Source organism: Equus caballus, chromosome 1 (genome assembly GCF_041296265.1).
Source record: "Equus caballus isolate H_3958 breed thoroughbred chromosome 1, TB-T2T, whole genome shotgun sequence".
In the NCBI taxonomy this organism is placed as follows: Eukaryota; Metazoa; Chordata; class Mammalia; order Perissodactyla; family Equidae; genus Equus; species Equus caballus.
Genome location: NC_091684.1, coordinates 112,822,876 through 112,842,936, shown reverse-complemented (window position 1 = coordinate 112,842,936; position 20,061 = coordinate 112,822,876). Strand labels below are relative to the sequence as shown.

The following is a 20,061-nucleotide window of genomic DNA, read 5'->3' as shown; positions in this document are numbered from 1 at the left end:
CCTGACTTGGTCTTTTGAATCCTGTGTGATAGAGAGTGAAGGGCAGACTCTTGTGTCTTAAGGGCAGTATTTCTAACCAATGAAGCAACGGCAGGGTTGGGCTTTGATTTGAAGACGGCTTACCACCCTCACTGTGAATGCTTATTTGATGTTAATTGATCCTAAACAATTTGTTCACGATCCTAAACCATTTAAAAGAAACTAAGGAGTCAAGCGCTTCAATATTTGTTAAAAAAGAAAAAAACTAATACATGGATGAACAAAAGAAAATATGAGTGCCCTTGCCAAGCCACCTGTTTGATAGCCTTCTGCCTGTAGGGGTAGCCTTTTGGAACCGATGTTTTCCACGAGTTCATATTTTGGACATTATGAAATAAAGCAAGACTATTAAATTGGAATTAGTTTCTTTCTTTTTTTTTGTTTTTTTTTGAGGAAGATTAGCCCTGATCTAACATCTGCTGCCAATCCTCCTCTTTTGGCTGAGAAAGATTGGCCCTGAGCTAACATCTGTGCCCATCTTCCTCTACTTTATATGTGGGACACCTACCACAGCATGGCTTGCCAAGCGCTGCCATGTCCGCACCCAGAATTCGAACCGGCGAACCCTGGGCCACCAAAGCAGACGTGCAAACTTAGCCACTGCACCACCAAGCCGGCTCCTGCAATTAGTTTCTTTATTTCTTTATCAACCAACCCTGATAAGTGAATGGACCCTCCTCCTCTCTTCCTCCTATAGAACTTTATTAGGGACTGTACAATAGAAATTAAAACCAGGACGGAGACCCAGAAGCCAGAATAAGAAGCAAATTTAGGCCCTTCACAGCTCATCAGGTGGCCTGGAATCTATCCCTGTCCCCTTTCAGGTCACATAACAAAGCTAACTTCCCATATTTTCCAGAGGCTTTGGACCTAGTGGGGAAGCATCCCCATCTCTCCCCCAAGGTGGGGTAGCAATGTCAATCAAAAGCCATGGGCACAGACTTTAAAGTAATCTTTGCGTTTTCAAAGCTGCTAATATCGATTCACACTTGCTAAGGATTTTTCATTCTTACCATGCTTAGACCCAGAGCCTAGATTTTAACTCTTCCTCCTTGTGGGATCTGCCCTGATTCTTCCAGCTGAGTTAGTTGTTTTCTTCTGGACCTCTTAATAAACAGAATGTATGTTTATCTACTATTACACTCTTTTATCCATTCTTGATTTTTATACACATGCACTCTCCCAAGTCTTCTGCTGTTTACCTGAGCAATTCAAGGGCAGAAGGAATATGACTAATTTATTCCTAAAGTTTAGTAGACACTCAAAAAATGATTTTTTAGGGGCCCACCCTGTGGCCGAGTGGTTAAGTTCACGCACTCTTTTTCGGTGGCCCAGGGTTTTGCCAGTTGGGATCCTGGGAGCGGACCTAGCACCCCACATCAAGTCACGCTGAGGTGGCATCCCACATAGCACAACTAGAAGGGCCTACAACCAGAATATACAACTATGTACTGGGGGGCTTTGGGGAGAAGAAGAAGAAGAGAAAAAAAAAGAAGGTTGGCAACAGATGTTAGCTCAGGTGTCAATCTTTAGGGGAAAAAAAGATTTTTTAATTAATGAACTTAAATAGCCAAGTTGCAAGCCATCATGTGTGATAACAAGAAATGTTGGTTGTTTTAGGTCAAATTAAATATGGTGAGAAGAGAAAGTGCTATCTCAAAACCCAAGTAGGTTGATTCCAATTTTTCTCTAATATAAATAATACTACAATGAACAATCATGGAAATAAATTTTTGAGTGCATCTCTGGATATATCTGCAATATTAATTTCACAGAAAGGAACTTCTGGGGAAAAGGATATAAGCTTTTTCATATTCTCATTAACGTTGCCTATTGTAATTAAGTATGTTAGTAATTGACAGATGAAAATGATATCTCCTTTTTTAATGTTATATATAACTATATATCGATATTACATATATAAACACTACACATGTATACATTAATATATATAATACTGGTGAGGATTATTGGCTCCAATTTTTACCCTACTTACATACACACTCTCTGCTGTATACCTTTGCAGGATACTTTTACAAAAGATGGAGTATATTTCCCTTCCCTTGACTTTGAGCTTCTCAGTGGGATTTTCTTTGGCCTATGAGAAATTAGAAGATATGATGAAAGAGACTTGACATGAGATTTTCTGTCTGGGCATGCTTTCTGGGATTTATGCCATTCTCAGAAGAGGCACATGGCCCCCCTGGCCTGCTGGTCCCAGGAGCATGATGAGGGGCAGGTGGCGTAGTGGTACCCCAGCCAACTTGCAACATGAAGTGGAACCATCCTAGCTAACCCAGAAACTCATGAACAAAAGTAAACACTTATTGCTATATCCCACTGAAAATCCGAGATTATTTATCTGAGTAGTAAGCTACTACATATACCAAAATGGGCCTGTTACTGGGCATAGAGAACAATGAACAAGAAGGCAACAACACGGTTTATACTGCATTGAAGGGGAAAATATACAATATATGAAATATTATCTATATCTCTAGTATCATGTATTGATTTAATTTGAAAAAAGAGTAAATTAATAAAGAATAAAAATTGGCACATCAGGGGTACATCTTTGTTAATGAAGTTGGATACTTTTTATTTTCTTTTCTGAAATTTGTCTTGTAATGTGATGTACAAATTTTTTAGAGTGTTCATCTTTTTCTAATTTGTAATTATGTTCATATGTTACTTACATTTATATATTACATTTTTACATATATTGGCTATTATAAATGTAAATATTTTCCTAATTTGATTAGAGTTTTATATTGTTGTTAAACAGAAATTCTTTACGTTATAATTTAATAGATCTTTGTTTTGTGCTTTCCTGCATGTTTAGAAAATTTTTATATTTCAATTTTTAGAATTAACTAGGATTGTCAGTGATTTATTTTGGTGTCTGATGTGAATTAGGAACCTAACTCTTCTTATCTCTGACAAAAGTTTTAATCACCAATATTTAACTAGTCCAACCTTTCCCAGTTGATGTGAAGTGTTAGCATTGCTATATAACAGGACTTAAGTGATATACTTTTATCGTAGAATAATATTCATCCGGTATTATCCTGCCTTGTAATATTAAATGTTATTGAGAAATACGTATAAAATTACTTTCAATGAAAAAAGCAGGTAACATGTATGACACAATATGTCTCTAATTCTATAAAACCAATATACACACACAAAGATGTGCAAGGAAGATTAGAAATAAATTCAAAATATTAATGATACCTAGCTCTGAGTGGATTAAAGGATAATGGATAATTTTTATTTCTTCTTCACTGTTTTCTATATTATCTACAGTAGATATATAATACTTCTATGATCAGAAAAAAACCTTATATATAAATTATTTTAAAAGAAGAAAACTAAAACAAGGCTTTAATAACTTGAAAAGGTCTATTAACTAGAACTCCAAGTTTATTTGCTTATTTGCATTTTAGATAAAATAACAAATTATTTGTTGATTTTTAAAAATTAATCAGATGAGATATCTATTCAACTTTCACTTAGCCAGAGAAGATCATTAATTTAAATTCTTTCTCTTCTTCCCCCTGAAAGTTATTTCCTAACCATCCTGCTACTATTCTTAGGAGGAAGGTCTATCTTTTGCTTTAGATATAGGTGCTTCCCGATATCGTCACAGAAATGATGCAGAACTAAAAGCACCTGCCTAGAAGGAGTGCTACCTTTGCTTAGAGAAACAAATTTATATTAACATCCCTGTTTCTCCCCTAGAGAGGTTTCTGTAGACACAGAGAGAGCTTCTATGCTTGGAGGGAGGTTGGGCTCCACGGCTTCTGAGGATCCAACCAGTGATGTGGTTATCCACTGCAGCTATATTTGTCTACTACTAAATTATCGAGACAAGGCATGGGGTGAGCCAGCAACTCAGTGGCTGCACTCTTGAGGTGAAGCCCAAATTGAGAAAGGATAGATTTACAAAATGAGTGAAGCACACTTGGCCTCCTTGCTCCATCCCGGGGACACATCTCAACACATCTGAGGTTACGACGTAATAAGGAATAGGAATTAACTATGGCCTCTCCTGCCACATGTCAAAGTTAATTCTATTTTAAATGAGTCTTAATTATGCCAGTGAAGTTTAGAGTTTAATAGAAAGAACCTGTTCACCGAAACTGCAACTTTTATTGTAAGGACTAAGAAAGATTTAAAGTCAGGTTCACTTTAAATATAGTGAGCTTAATTTGAAGGTACAGTACTAATTTTTGAGGCAACAAACCCTATATCTCTCTTACAAAGTGGTAGGCTCATTGTCATTCCCTGTCTGTGAAATTACTCACTCTGGGGAAAACTGGCATCTTCTAGGAAATATTTAGCCTCTGATTGTCTGAACTTGATGTATTCAATTCCTGCACTCAATTTCTTATTCAAATGTATTCTTCTTGTGGAGGATATGAGACCTAGCAACCTTGTAAAAAGTTGTTTTTTCTGTGGCTAAAGCCGCTCATTTTTTGAAAGCCTACTGTGTGCCAGGCAATGAACTATGGGTTTTATAGATATTTATTTTTTACTGTGATATAGTTGACGTATAACATTATATTAGTTTCAGATGTAAAACATAATGATTTGATGTATGTGTTTATTGCAGAATAATCACCACACTATGTCTTGTTAACATCCATCATTACGTGTAGTTACAATTTTTTTTATTAGTTATAGCATCACTGTACGGAAGATATAGTCAGTTCTGGTTTTTTTTCAGATGAAGAAATTGAGATACAAAGAAGCAAATAACATACTTAAGGTTACACCACTTATAAATGCCTTAACTGGGACTCGAACTCACATCTTTTTGACACCAATACTGGAAATTCTTCCCATATAGTACATCATCTCCCACAAGGGAAGCCAAAATCTGATCTCACTGCTGCATTATGCCACTTTTATGGAGATGCACACATTGACAATTACTTATGCTTATGTGGCTAATTTGGTCTAAGTATGTGGACATATATGGACAGGACCTATCCTATGTATGTGAATTAGATGGAAGTCTACTTAAATCATTCATTTTGCGGGTTAGCAAACTAACAGTTGTTACCTGTTAGTCTACCATTGTGTATTTTTTCTAAGATTTTATATTTTTAGAGCAGTTTTAGGTTTACAACAAAATTGAGAGGAAGGTAAAGGATTTCTCTATACTCCCTGCCCCGACATGATCATGGCTTCTCCTATTATCTACCTCAGGGAGAGGAGGTGGGCAGAACTGTAAGGAGAAGCCTGGGTGTCCACACATGTGCTTGGAAAGGTGTCAGACTGCAGGAGCGGGAAGTTGGAAGAGAAGTCAAACCAACCACAGGCCAGGGATGGGGGCTAGATTTCCCTCTTCTCTCAAGTTCTGGGGAAGATTTCAAAGCAATACGAATAGTAGATAATGATTATTTTTAAATATTTTTATTGTAAAGAATTTACTTTTTAAGAGGAGTTTTAGATTTATAAGAAAATTGAGAGGAAGGTAAAGAGATTTCCTATACACCCCCTGCCCCCATATGTACATGGCTTCTCCCATTGTCAACATGAGTCATAGGAACGGTAGATTTCTCACCAAGGATGAACCTACATTGATACATCATAATCACCCAAAGTCCACAGTTTGCCTTAGGGTTCACTCTTGGTGTACATTCTATGGGTTTGGACAACTCTCTATCCATCTTTATAATATCATGCGGAGTATTTTGACTGCCCAAAAAATGTTCTGTGCTCTTGCCTGTTCATCTTGCCCCTGTTCACTCCCTCCCATAACCACTCATCCTTTGTTGTCACCATAGTTTTGCCTTTTCTGAACTATCATATAGTTGGGATCATACAGTATATATCCTTTTCAAATTAGCTTCTTTCACTTAGTAATATGCATTTAAGCTTCCTCCATATCTTTTCATAGATTACCAGCTCATTTCCTTTTAGCACTGAATAATAGCCTATTGTCTGGATGTACCACAGTTTACCTACTGAAGTGTATCTTGGTTGCTTCCAAGTTTTGGCATTTATAAAGAAAGCTGCTATAAGCATTCATGTCAGGTTTTTGCATGGACATGGATTTTCAGCTCCCTGGGGTAAATACCAAAGAGTACAATTGCTGGATTATAAGATAAGAGTATGTTTAGTTTTGTAAGAAACTGCTAAATTGCCTTCCAAAGTGGCTGATCCATTTTGCATTCCCACCAGCAAAGTATAAGAGTTCCTGTTGCTCCACATTCTTACCAGCATGCGGTGTTGTCAGTGTTCCAGATTTTGGCCATTCTACTAGGTGTAGTGGTATCTCATTGTTATAATTTTCCATTTCCCTGATGACATATGATGTAAATCATCTTTTCATATGCTTATTCATCTTCTGTATATCTTCTTTGGTGAGGTGACTGTTAAGGTCTTTGGCCTAGTTTTTAATTGGATCATTTGTTTGCTTATTATTGAGTTTTAAGTGTTCTTTGTATATTTTAGATAGTAGTCTTTCATCAGAGTGTCTTTTGCAAATAGTTTCTCCAAACCTTTGGCTTGTCTTTTAATTCTCTTGATATTGTCTTTTACAGGAAAGAAGTTTTTAATTTTAACAAAATCCAGCTTATCAATGATTTCTTTCATTGATTGTGTCTTTGGTGTTGTGTCTAAAAAGACATCATGATACCCAAGGTCATTGAGGTTTTCTCCTCAGTTATCTTCCAAGAGTTTTATAGTTCTACATCTTACATTTAGATCTATGATCAATTTTGTGTTAATTTTTGTGAAAGGTGTAAGGTCTGTGTCTAGTTTCATATTTTTGCATGTGGATGTCCAGTTCTTCCATGACCATTTGCTGAAAAGACTATCTTTGGTCCATTGTATTGCCTTTGCTGCTTTGTCAAAGATAAGTTGACTATATTTATTGGGGGTCTATTTCTGGGCTGTCTGTTCTGTTCCATTGATCTATTTTCCTATTCTTTTGCCAATACCACATTGTATTGATTACTGCAACTTCTAGTAAGTCTGAAGTTGGGAAGTATCAGTCCTCAACTTTGTTCTTCTTCTTTAATATTGTGTTGGCTATTCTGTCTTTTTGGCTTCTCCATATAAACTTAGGAATTAGTTTACCAATATCCACAAAATAACTTGCTGTGATTTTGAATGGGATTACATTGAATCTATAGATCAAGTTGGGAAGAATCTTTCTATTTTTGAACATGGAATATGTCTCCATTTATTTAGTTCTTTTATTTCATTCATTAAAGTTTTGTAGTTTTCCTCAAACAGATCTTGTATATGCTTTGTTAGATTTATGACTATATGTTTTACTTTTGTGGGGTGTTATTGTAAATGGTATTGTGTTTTAAAGTTCAAATTCTACTTGTTCATTGTTGGCATATAGGAAAGCAATTAACTTTTGTATATCAACCTGTATCCTGCAAAGTTGCTATAATTGCTTATTAGTTCCATGAGTTTTTTTGTTGATTCTTTCAGATTTTCTACATAGACAATCATGTCATCTGCAAAGAAAAACAGTTTTATGACTTCCTTCCCAATCTGTATACTTTTTATTTCCTTTGCTTGCCTTATTGCATTAGTAAGGACTTATAATATGATGTTGAAAAGGAGTGGTGAGAGGGCACATTTACCTAATCTTAGTAGGAAAGCTTTGACTATCTCACCAGTAAGTAGGTTGTTAGTTGTAGGTTTTTTGTAGATAATATTTACCAAGTTGAGAAAGTTTCCCCTCTATTCCTAGTTTAACGAGAGTTTTTATCACGAATGGGTGTTGAATTTTGTCAAATTCTTTTGCTATTTCTATTGATATGATTATATAATTTTTCTTCTTCGTCTGTTGATATGGTGAATTACAAAACTAATTTCTAATGTTGAACCAGCCTTGCATATCTGGGTTAAATCTACTTGGTTGTAGTGTATAATTCTTTTTATACTTTTTTTGTATTCAGTTTGATAATGTCTTGTTGAAGAGTTTTACATCTATGTTCATGGGAGATAATGACCTATAGTTTTCTTTTATTGTAATGTCTCCCTCTGGTTTTCGTATTAAGGTAATACTCATCTCACAGAACAAGGAAGTGTTACCCCTGCTTCTATCCTCTGAAGAGACTAGAGAATTGGTATAATTTCTTCCTTAAATGTTTGGTAGAATTTACTAGTTAACACATCTGGGCCTGGTGTTTTCTCTTTTGAAATGTTACTAATTATTGATTCAATTTATTTAATAGGTGCATGTCTATTCAAATCATCTAATTCTTCTTCAGGGAATTTTGGCAGATTTTATCTTTCAAGGAATTCATCCATTTCATCTAGGTTATCAAACCACTGTGTTTTTAATTCTCAACATCTGTAAATTTATTGGTTTAAGATTTTTATTTAGGAGAACTGCTGAACTTAAAAAAATGAAACATGATGGGTAATTATGCTATTATCATATAGTAATATTTGTGCAGTCAAGTTTTTTAGATTAGATATTATCCTCTTAGAAGGAGAGCAAGAACAGAGAATGGGAAATGGAACTGTCAAAAATGATAGAGCATGAATAAAAATTCAGAGGTTAGTGTATTAGCCACTAGGGCTGGCTGGGGGTGACTTGAGAAAGGGAAAGTCACTGGATGCCTAGAAGACAGTGATTGGAAACTGAAAAGTACTAAGAGGATTAGTCCAGGAGTTATTGAAGTTAGACTTCACTTTTGTGAACGGTATAGTAGCAAGAAAATGGACTTTTGAGTTTAGAGTAGAGTGGGTTTCATGGTATGGTCTCGAGCAAGTCATAGCTTCTCTGAACATTTGCTTCCTCATGGGGATATTAACGATAACATAGATATCAAGGGGTTGATAAGAAATTCAGATGAGGAAATAAGTGATATTCTAAGTGTGATATTGTAAACACCATTCAGTAATATTTTGATGGAATCTTTATGAAATACAACAAGAGGGGTAGACAAAGAAAATTTGCCTAGATTAATAGTGGCCAACTTAAAAGAGTCAAATTCCATTAGTTTATCTTTGAGTTCTACTTTCTGATGTAGGAGAAAGCAAAACCTTTGTTATATGTAAGTCCTTATGACATATTTTACATGAGGTAGATTATAAAACTGTAATTGACTTATCAAATAAATAGCTGGAGGGAGCCCACCCCACGCACCTACATTTCCCATTGCATAACCGAAAGCATCTCTGCTTTTCTTTGATGTGATTAATTCCCAAAAGCCATTGGTGATTTAGGGACCTTTCTGAAAGAAACCACTGCTTGTATAGGAAAGCAGAATTAATGTTTTTAAACATCCTCTAGCTCCTTAGATTTAAGGAGCAACAACAACAAAATAATTTTAAGTAAGAAAGAATCAAATGAGAATTTCCAAACATTTTCTTTATGAAACCAGATGGTGATTGATCACTGATATTTTCTAAATGAGGCATCAGTTGGGGCAAACAGGTGGGAATAGATTGTCCAGAGCTGTCTAAATTCAACCTAGCATCAAATTTAGCAGCAAATATAGGGCAGTTAAAACTCCAGGCAGCCGCTACTTAATCTTCACAGATATCTATTCCTTTAAGGGGCTTTGCTTTTGTTATTTTTGAGGTTTTTTTAAACAGTTAGTGTTTTTCTTTTGAAATAATTAAAGGGAAAGGAAGTCTAAAGAGAGACTGAGTGACATCCAATATTCCCTAATACTCTCTTGTTGCTTTAGGTGATTGGTATACTTAATTAAGGAGGGTCCTGGGTCTATCATCAACCAGGGCCTGACCTGGGGGTGGGAAGGAGGGAGCTGTAACCTGACCGAGCCCAGGTGTGTGCCTGCAGGTCACACACTGGGAAAACATGTGGCCCCAGCAAGCCCTTCCCAAGCCTGGCCGTGCCTTTAACTATTTCAGGTCTTTCTCAAATGTCCACATTCTCTCATGCTTAGACAATGTTAGCATGCTTTCCTCTAGATTAAGATTTTCAAGTTGGAAAAGGAAGTGCATAAGACTGAGGGACTTGTTTAAGACTGTGAAGTCCATAGCAGAGAATAGAACGCGTATCTTCTGACTGCTAGTCACTGCTCTATGTGCTACAACACGGTGACGTTTATCATGCATATGCTCACTAATCCATAAATACTAGTTATTTAAAAGAAATGTTTTCTTCTTCTAGATCATGGCATTACTTTATTTTTTTCTTCCTTCCTCCCTCCCTCCCTCTCTTTCTCCTTCCTTCATTTCTTTCTTTCTTTTTCTTTCCTTCCTTTCTTTCTTTCTCTTCCGTTCTTCCTTTCTCTTTCTTTCTTTTCTTTCATTCCTTCTTTCTTTCTTTCTCTTCTTCCTTCCTCCTTTCCTTTCTTCCTTCCTTCATTTCTCTTCCTTCCTTTCTCTTTTTTTTTTTTTATTGCAGCAACACTGGATTGTAACATTATATAGCTTTCAGATGTACACCGTAATATATTTCAAATTCTGTATAGATTACATCATGTTCACCACCCAAAAACTAATTATAGTCCATCACCAGACAAGTGTGCCTAATCACCCCTTTTGCCCTCCCCCCAACTTCCTCTATGGCAACCACCAATCCAATCAAACTAAAAAGCTTCTGCACAGCAAAGGAAATCATCAACAAAATGAAAAGACAACCTAACAACTGGGAGAAGATATTTGCAAACCATGTATCAGGTAACGGGTTAATATCCAAAATATACAAAGAACTCAAACATTTCAACAACAAAAAAACCTGACAACCCAGTTAAAATGCAAAAGATCTGGACAGAGATTTCTCCAACAGGCATATGAAAAGATGTTCAACATCATTAGTTATCAGGGAAATGCAAACGGAAACTACAATGAGATATCACCTTCCTTCCTTTCTTTCTCATCCTTCCTTCTTTCCTTCCTTCCTTCCTTTCTCTTTCTTTCTTTCCTTCCTTCCTTCCTTCCTTCATTCTTTCTTTCTTTTTCTTTCTTTCTTTCTTTCTTTCTTTTTCTTTCTCTTTCTTTATTTCTTTTCTTCCCTTCTTTTACTTCTTTCCTTCCTTTTTTCCTTTCTTTCTCTTCCTTCCTTCCTGCCTTCCTTTCTTTTCTTTCTGATTTTTTATTCATCTGTCCATCCATCTATCTGCCCATCTGTCTGTCACAGGTAAAGCAGTCTTAACTTTTACTGTGTTCCAGAAAACAGTCCTTGTGCATCCAGCACGTGGTGTTAAGGAAAACACAATGGCAGACGAGCTTTGTTCTCTGTGGCTTTTCCTATCCTACAAGAAGTATTTATTGATTAAAATGCTGTGGATGCATGGAGGAGGCTCTAAAACCCTGTACACACATGGCATTAGTGGGAAAATAAATTCAAGTGTTTTCCCTATTGAAAATCTTATTGTAAATTGTCCGTGAGCCACAAGATATGATAGTTACAGACAAAAAGATGTGAAAAATAAATTATCTTACCTGACATTCACAGAGAATGTGCCATTTTTGAATAAAGGAATGCCTGCATCTGATTATTTCAGTGGTTTACACTTCAACCTTTTTTTTTATTTGTAATTCTGTTTTGGAAAAGCATTCTAAAACTGATAACATACTTGTCTGAGTTTTTTGTTTTTTTGTGTGCAAGGAAGATTGGCCCTGAGCTAACATCTGTTGCCAATCTTCCTCGATCTTATGTGGAATGCCGCAAAAGCGTGGCTTGACGAGCCGTGCCAGTTCTGCGCCCGGGATCCGAATCCGTGAACCCCAGGCTGCCGAAGTGGAGCATGTGACCTGAACCACTACGCCACCAGCAGGCCCCTTGTCTGAGTTTTTAAATAGAGTGAACTGACCTTATATTGAAGACTATCTTCATTATGAGGTTTAATAACCATACTTTTCTCCACTCTGCATCTTAAACCTATGGACTAGATTGATTGACATCCTTCCAAGATGTCATGTGAATGCCCTTAGGAGCCATTGAAGTACAGGTAGCATTTGGCCAAAGCCCACTTGAGCTCCAATGGACTGCCTTTTGCTGGCACAATCCGGAAAAACTATTTGATGTTGTGGCCAGATGTTCTAATTCCTCTTTGTTGGAGGGGAGGTGGGTGTGGAGGGGAGGTGGATGTAGCAGAGTGAATGTGGGCCCTTGGCCACAAGGTCTGAAATTCACTTACTATTTGTGAAATATAGACAAGTTCATTAAGCCTTAAGAGGTAAATTGGGAATTAAAATGAACACTCAACAAAGTTGCTGATAATAGGTGAATGCACTAACAAAGTAAATGACACAATTTAGCACCTGGACTCAGTAGATGCTTGATAAATACATTTCCTGCCCTTCTCTTTCCTCATGTCCGAACAGCTGCTGTTCAGCTTCAGGAGAACGTCCAATCCTCTCATCCCTTCTGTTCCATTCCACTGTCCTCTTTCTTCACACTGCTTTTCTTTTATCTTTTCTCCTTTTCCTGTTGACTTTTGCTTCCTTTTGCCCCGAAAGAACCTTTTCGATAGCAAGTTGTAGCCAATCAGGATGCTCTGCTCCTTCTGATCAGTGAGCTGATTGATTGGTGCTCTGGACTCTAACAGTTCATTTTAAGTTTGTATCTTCACTGACTCCTTAAAAGGTCTATTTTGACCACTAGGAATGCCTTTGCTATACCTTCACTCAAAACCTCCACCACTCCCAAACATGTACACATGCTCTGTTATTTCAAGACTTGAACTTTTTCTAGATACTTGTGGGTTCAAGACAACTGAGTTGTGTCTGCAGTTATGTTGTCTGAATTTGGGCTTGTGAGCCTATCATAAGAACTTCCAGGAAGCAGAGGTAACAGACGACACTACTGGTTCTTTCTTTCCTCCTCTATTTTCTTCCGCCCTTCTAAAACCAAACTGGAATACCAGGATTAGAACTCCAGAGATTCCAAAGTGTCACTCAAAATTGCCTGTGTCACACCTTTTTGCACAAAACACTGAACAACATTTTCCTCATCACTAAATCTGCTCTTTCAAGTTGGAGACTGCTTAATTACAAAACCATTTTATATCTTTGCTTCACATTTTTACTTTTTTGGGTTTTTTTTTTACTATTTTTCCTTTTGCCTTATAAACCAAGAGGCTAAAGTTTTATTTGTACATCTCCAAGTCTTTCAGAAAATAAATTTTCCTGATCAGAAAATTCGATCAATTATTAAGATTACTCATCTACATATAACCAAACAGATATTTGAGGTAGTTACATTTTTGGTTTCTGAGAATCCTAGTACATCAGTATGTGTCAGTAAGAGTAACTCAAGAAGAAACATGTCATGATAAATAAGTCTGTCAAACGATAGGATAAATAAAGTTAGGCAGATTTTGGAAAAAGTTGCATTTTCTAAACTACTTGTCCACAAAACTCCTTTTTTGGTGGAGTATTTTCTGGGGCTGGTACTCTAAAAACAACATTTGGGGAAATATTGGATACACAAATGAGTTTTCAGATCTCGAGAACTATCATCTGAAACATAAGTATAGTACTAGAGTCAATTAAATAATAAAACATTTTTAAGTAAACAGATTATAAGAAGCCATTTGAAGCATTTTGGTTAGATTCGAGTTAGATTGGGAAGTTACTCCCTTTTGTCAAAGTTAATAATGACAGACACACACATGTTCCTTCACGATCTAAGTGTTAATTGCCCCCAAGATTCAAACCAAGATGACTTTGAATTCAGTTTTAAAGTTTTTTAAAGAGTGAATTCAGCACTTATTTCTTTGGGGTGTGCAACAGGGCTGCCATCTGTCTTCTCATGTAGCCAGTATGCCCAAATCTATTCAGATAATCTGGATTGTAAACACCATTCAAGAGGAAAAAATTTAGAAAATTTGCTTTCCATTCATATCCTGAAACTATGTGGCCATAGCTTGGGAACTGAACCGTTCCCGATGGGGCAACTATGAGCATGAACGCACATTCCATGGACATGCGCAAGTCATTATTTGTTTGAGTGCTATCAGTATACGCTTGCTTCCACTGTGAACTTCAAAAAATTCAGTAACAAACTCATTGTGATAACTTTATAAAGATTCTAATATGTATGTTCAATTCAATGTGCATATGCCTTTAACTCTGCTTGGAAGCAAGACCAAGGTAGGTCAGCTATTTTTCTACTTTAATAAATTAATACAAAGATATGAAACAAAGATATGATTGGATTGTAGTGATATTTCAGAGTATGCACTTGCTTTGATCTAAAAGCCCCAAGTTCCACAGCATTGAAAACCTGCCCAATCAGATCAGAGAAACTAAAAAAGAATGTTTGAGAGAAATTTTCACAAAAAAAAGAGAAGGAAGAAATGAAAACCAATATTATGTTGCGTTTGGAGAAAGGGCCCTTTACATGATATCAAAGCAATGAACTGCTTCTTTTTACCTAGGAAGATAGACAAACTATTGCAATGAATAATGTGTTTACCTTTCCTAAAATTTGATCTTGAGTATTCTGTACTGGGTAGACATCATATGCTTTTGCCTGCCCACCATCTGTTCCCCAGTTGACTGGTAGCAGCACCTCGATTTTTTTTGAAGAAATCCTCAGACGTACTGCACAGAGTCCAAGAGTAGCAAAGAATCAGTGTCTGTTCTTCCTACTGGAGTCAGCAGTAGCTACATTAATAGGATTCTCTGTCCCAGGAATTTGAATCTTAGCACAGAACCTATTTAGAAAAAGAGAACTACTTCTTCTGTGGGAAGTACCCTACAGAGACTGTTCTTCAGTTCCCAGGTCATTGATTGACACATCCTGGATGCCCCTCCCTGCTTTGCTTTGATGGTATTTCAAGAATCTAGTTATAGAATCTATTGGGTTTTTCATCTGCCCCAGTTCTGTCAACTCAGAGGAATCATGACTGTGTCAACCCATCAATGAACAACCCCTTCCTGGCTCTATTTCAGCTTCTGTGCTCGCTTGTGTCCTACAAACACAACCTGGACATCACCTACCCTGCGTGGTATTCACTAAATGCCTCCAAGAATCCCTAGACTGATGAAATCTTGCCACTTCCATGTTACTCTAGAGCATTGAAAACAATGACTTAGTCTTTTTATTGAGATTTTGTCTTATGAAATAAGTTATATGTCAATAGAAGCCCACACACAATAACAAATGCTATGAAACTGTCAGTTTATGGTATGCAAAGCCAAGTTATGGAGAAGAAAGTTAGCCATGAGTGGTAGAGATACCTGTACCATATTATGCATATGATAATGGCAGAGGTTAGGGGAAGACTGTGGATTAGTTTCAGAAAAAATATATTCCTAACCCTGTCCCCAGAAGTTACATTTAAAATGAAAATTAGAAAAATTTAATGTATTGATCCAAGGGTTGGCAAACCGTAGCCCACAGACCGAATTCGATCATACCCATCCATTTATGCATTGTCTGTGGCAACTTTTGCACTACAATGGCAGAGCTGAGTGATTGCCACAGAGACCACACAGCTGGCAAATTCAAAAGTAGTTGCTTTCTGGCCTTTTATAAAAAACAAAGTTTGCCAACACCTGGCTTTAACTACATTCTATACATTGATGAGAGAAGATCTGAAAAATTTTGGAATAACATTGTTTAGTATCCACCTCTATTTTGAGATTTCCAAAGAGAATAGCATTTGGAAAATATGGTTTTAAAAGCTTCATTTTTACCACCTTTAAGGCTGTTATACCTAGGCAGTCATGTAACTTCTCTGAGTCTTAATTTCCTCCCTGTAAACCTAGGATATCAAAAACACCTAATTCTTACTCACAGTGAGGGTTCCAGTATGGCCTAGAATATTTGAATATGATCTATGAAGTTTGAACTGTCTTAATTTTAACGAACACTCAAGAATAATCTCACACTTCCCCAAAATACATTCTGTCTTCTCCGAGGCAATCCCTTCTACCCATTTTTTCTTAAAATTCTGGAGGTTCTTGCCTCCAAATTATTAAATATTATGCTATTTCTCCTCCTTCATTTAGCAACTTGAAATTTATCTATTGAATTTCCATTATGATAAAATTTCACGTGTCTTACTTTTAGTTTATCTTTCTGTAATTCTATTTAATATAGTTAAACCTTTATGTCTTGTTCTATCTACTTCTTCCTTTTTACCTTTCAATTTCTGTCAGATCTACTACTATTTTTAATTTATTAATATTAATAACATAATTCTACTATATTCTGAAATCATTACAGATCCTGTAATTTTCCAGATGAAAAGCTTTTTCATCAGCTAAGTTAAATATAGACATTTATATGTCATAAAACAGTCAACTGACTACTTATTATATTTAATTTAGTAAATTAGGAATAGAAGAATATAGTAAAGTATGTTATATGGACGTACTATTCATTTAGAAATATTTTCCTACATTTATCTTTCTACAGAGAGATTCTTTTCAAAGTCTTCACGCGTATCACCATCTTCTCTAGAGCCACCTGTGAGGTCATTAAAGGCTGTTTCAGAATCATCCTTGCTTCCATCTTAATCGTGTCAGACATAGACATTTTTTGAATCCATACAGTGCTGTCGCTGTAATTTTAGCCAAAACTGCAAGTTACCATGTACGTTTTGTATTTAATCCAGAAGAGAAAATTTGTGAATCTCCATAATATAACCACTTCCTTTATTGCTTTTTAGCATGATCTTTAAAAGGTATGTTCGCAGCAACTTTCATCACTTGCACCTGTGAGCTCTGTGAATAATGACGAAATCTGTGTGAAATTTCTTTGCCTCTGTTGTTGCTAAAATGATGTTTCATTCCAGAATAAGAATAATGATATTAATGTAATAATAATATAATGATTCTCCTTCTTCCTTCTCTTTCTCTTCCTCTCCCCCTTTCTCCTGCTCCTTATTCTATCTTTTTAGATCGACTATTTCCTACCCTGTGGAAACTTAAGATCTTACAGTTTTATCTTTGGTGTTCTATAGTTTCACATTTATGTGTCTAAGTTTTGCTTCATTTGCATTAGTCATGCTTGACTCTTGACAGGCCCTTTAATTTTGAAATCGTACATCTCCCTGAAATCCATAACTCTCTCCTTCTATTGACTTGATAATTTCCTCCCTCCTTATTTGCTCTGTTGACTTTATGACACCACCATTATTAGACGTCAAACCTTTGGAGTTAATTCTCAAGTTTCTTATCTTTTTCTCTCACATTTTGTCTCTTTTTCTTGTGCTCCACATTCTGAGAGATATACTTATCTTTATTTCTCAATCCTACTTTCTCCTTTTTTTCCTCTGCAATTGTGATCATATCTTAAATTCCTAGAAACTCTTCTGGTTAACCAATAGTTCATTTTTCATAGTAGCCTGTTCTTGTTTGATGAATATAGTATCTTTTCACATTTCTCCAAGGATAATTATTAGAGGTTTTCTGTTTTTTTCTCCCCTATACCCTTCTTGAAGTCCATTTTTAATTCCATTTATGTCTTCCTTTATTTTTTAAATCCTTTTTTCTTCATGCTAAAATATTCTTCAACTTTCTGGAGATGCTGATTCATCTCTATTCAAGAATAAAGAAGGAATAAGTTTGATTTGAATCTCTGATCACACAAATGTGGCTCGTAGATTGATGCACGTTGATTTAGAATCATAGGAAAAGACCCACGAAGGCTACAACAAGAAGAGCTTTCTTCTGTAGTCCTACACCTTCACCAGCTCCCAAGTTCTCCCTAGATAGTTCAGTTCCTTTAAAGAATGGCCATGTGATATTTTTTGCCTGGAGTAAACATCAGATTGCCAGTAGTTCTGCCTGCTGGGGTGGAGGGGAAAGCTGACCCTTGACCATCACCAAACCCCTCTCTTTCAGGCCCACTTCTTTCTCTCAGTCTAATGCCAGAAGCTTTCTGGAGCCTGCCAGCCAGGCTGGCAGCTTCCAGCATTAGTCTCTTCTATGTTCATTCTGGGCTGTGTCTTCCCCATTGACTTCATAATATAACATCTCCTGTATACTTTCTGCTTCCAGAAATGTGGCAAAATCTCTGGTTGTCTGATGGCCCAGGGTTTTGTAGATTCATATCTATTTTTATTCCTTACTATCCTTTACTATCATTTATTGGGTATTTGGGAGGTAGAGGAGGAAAATTCGTGTGGTCGATAACCTATCCTGAACTGGAATTCAACTTTCATTTTGCAAACCTTCTCCTGTTACTTTGATTAAGTTACTCTCTTTCCATGAACAGTTAGTTATAAAGTTATCATACTAGAACTGAAGGACATAGATCCCAGATCCCACCTCCTTTAAAAGTTCGGCTCTATTAACCTTGATCCACACAGCATTTACCTCTCCCTTTGGCAAAGATGTTTCTGCCATTGTCTTTTCTAGAAATAATTACTTATTGAGAGAAGCGATTTTCAGCTTTTTTCTTCATTCACAGTGTACAAATACATCTCTCAACTCTCTTTCTCATTCCCTCCAGAAGATGTTTTAATTATTACCTTTAGGAGTCTATCTAATTTAGGTCTATTCCATAATATGTTTAGAGGATCTTAAGGTTGCAATTAAGAAATAAGTGTGGCATATGTCTGAGAATATTTCAAGTCAGCATTAACTCTGTGTTGATGGTGTTCTCTGGTCAGTAAAGGGTAAACAGAACTGGTGTTGGAGTTACGGGACGGCTGTCCAGGTAACCTCCCCTGAGTTCATTTCTAACACCAGCTGTGGCATCTGCTCTGAGCGGGGCGTTCATCCATTTTCTCTGCATCTGGGTCTGCCCATATCGGCATTCTCTGCTATTCTAAAGGCTTTCTTTTTCTTTTTTTTTCTTCTTTCTTTTCTTTTTCTCCTCCTTTCCCCAACACATTGCTTTGTGAATACCAAAAAAAGGGATCTAGATTGAGAAACCATGGACATGTTTCCAAACTAAAAAAAAAAAGAAAAAGTTACACTTGTTGCTGAATAGGGTGATGTACCATTAAGTCAGACGGGAATTTTTTCTCTTCTTTCCTTCCTCTTTCTCCTTCATCTGCCTTTTCCTTCCTCCTCCTGTCTCTTCCTTCCTCCTCTCCCCATCTTTTTGCCTTTCTTTTCTTTTTTCCTCCTGCTTCTTCACGTCCTCTTCCTTTTTTGAAATGACTTTCCTCATATATCAAGGCCTCACAAAAGCTGTCCAGGTTACTGTCCAGGTTAGGGATAAGCAGCTTCAATTCTCAACCAGACACAGCTGTAATCTGATGGTATCAAGACCAGCAAAAGTTGACTGCTAGGAGTCAAAGATTTGCTGAACAGATAGGTGTTAAAAACACCTCAGCAGTTTAAACAACAAGTCAATGGGGTTTGAAACCAACACCAGGCAGCTCCACAGAGGAAACTGACACAGAAAGTGCTAGGAAGTCCCCGTGTTTCTCAAAGAGGCAAAGCTCCTCCTTTGGCGGACCTGATTCCGGACTGAAAATCTCGGGAAATGTTTAGGGATTTTTCCCACCGAGGTAGGCACTCTCATTTTAGGTCATCACAGATTCGAGAGGTGTGGCTAGTAATTCAAAAGCCAGACATGGCTGAGATGATGCCCGTCCAAAAGACTCTTAGCCAAGATGTCTCTTTTGTAATGGTTTCAGCCTTCCAGGTACCATGTGCTCTTTGGCATTTAGGTAGGTATTTTCAAAGATAAACAAACAAAGCCAGACACAAGTTGAAGTGGTGGGGACAGGTTTAAATCAGTAATACATTATTGCAATAGGGAAAAGAGGCCAATGTGAACTGAACTGAGCTTCTAACTGTAGAGGTTACTGGGCCCTTTAAAGGGAGAATGAGGGGTTGGTGGTGGGGTGAGCAGGGGCTCAGTAGAGTCATGGAAGTGAAAAATTACAAAAAACGGGAAGGAGGGTTGGTCCATGTAAATCCCATCTGGGTTTGTTAACTGACGCTTATAGAAATTAGGCTCCTCACCCTCCCATAGGGACTGGGAGATGGGGGTGGCCCCATCCCCAGATGCTGGCTGGAACAGACAGTAAATTCTTCTGGCAGCCTTGGGTTTTCTCAGGGAGACATCTTAAGGGGAGCTAGGGTTATCCTAGGGAGGTGGGTGGCCTTGAGCTGTTAGAGACTATATTAGTGTTTAGGCCAAGTCTT

At 36.9% G+C, this 20,061-nt stretch overlaps 2 long non-coding RNA genes across 2 annotated transcripts in view; one reads left to right on the top strand and one right to left on the bottom strand.

Moving 5' to 3' along the window:
• The window catches only part of LOC138924151 (uncharacterized), a 70,757-nt gene that overhangs the window by 10,125 nt on the left and 40,571 nt on the right, over window positions 1–20,061 (top strand). The window lies entirely within an intron of this gene.
• LOC111775350 (uncharacterized) overlaps window positions 1–20,061 on the bottom strand; it is a 42,599-nt gene that overhangs the window by 12,027 nt on the left and 10,511 nt on the right. The window contains exon 2 of the long non-coding RNA XR_002810972.2: window positions 2,036–2,137. This is a non-coding gene — a long non-coding RNA (uncharacterized lncRNA). The remainder of the gene's footprint in view (window positions 1–2,035; window positions 2,138–20,061) is intronic.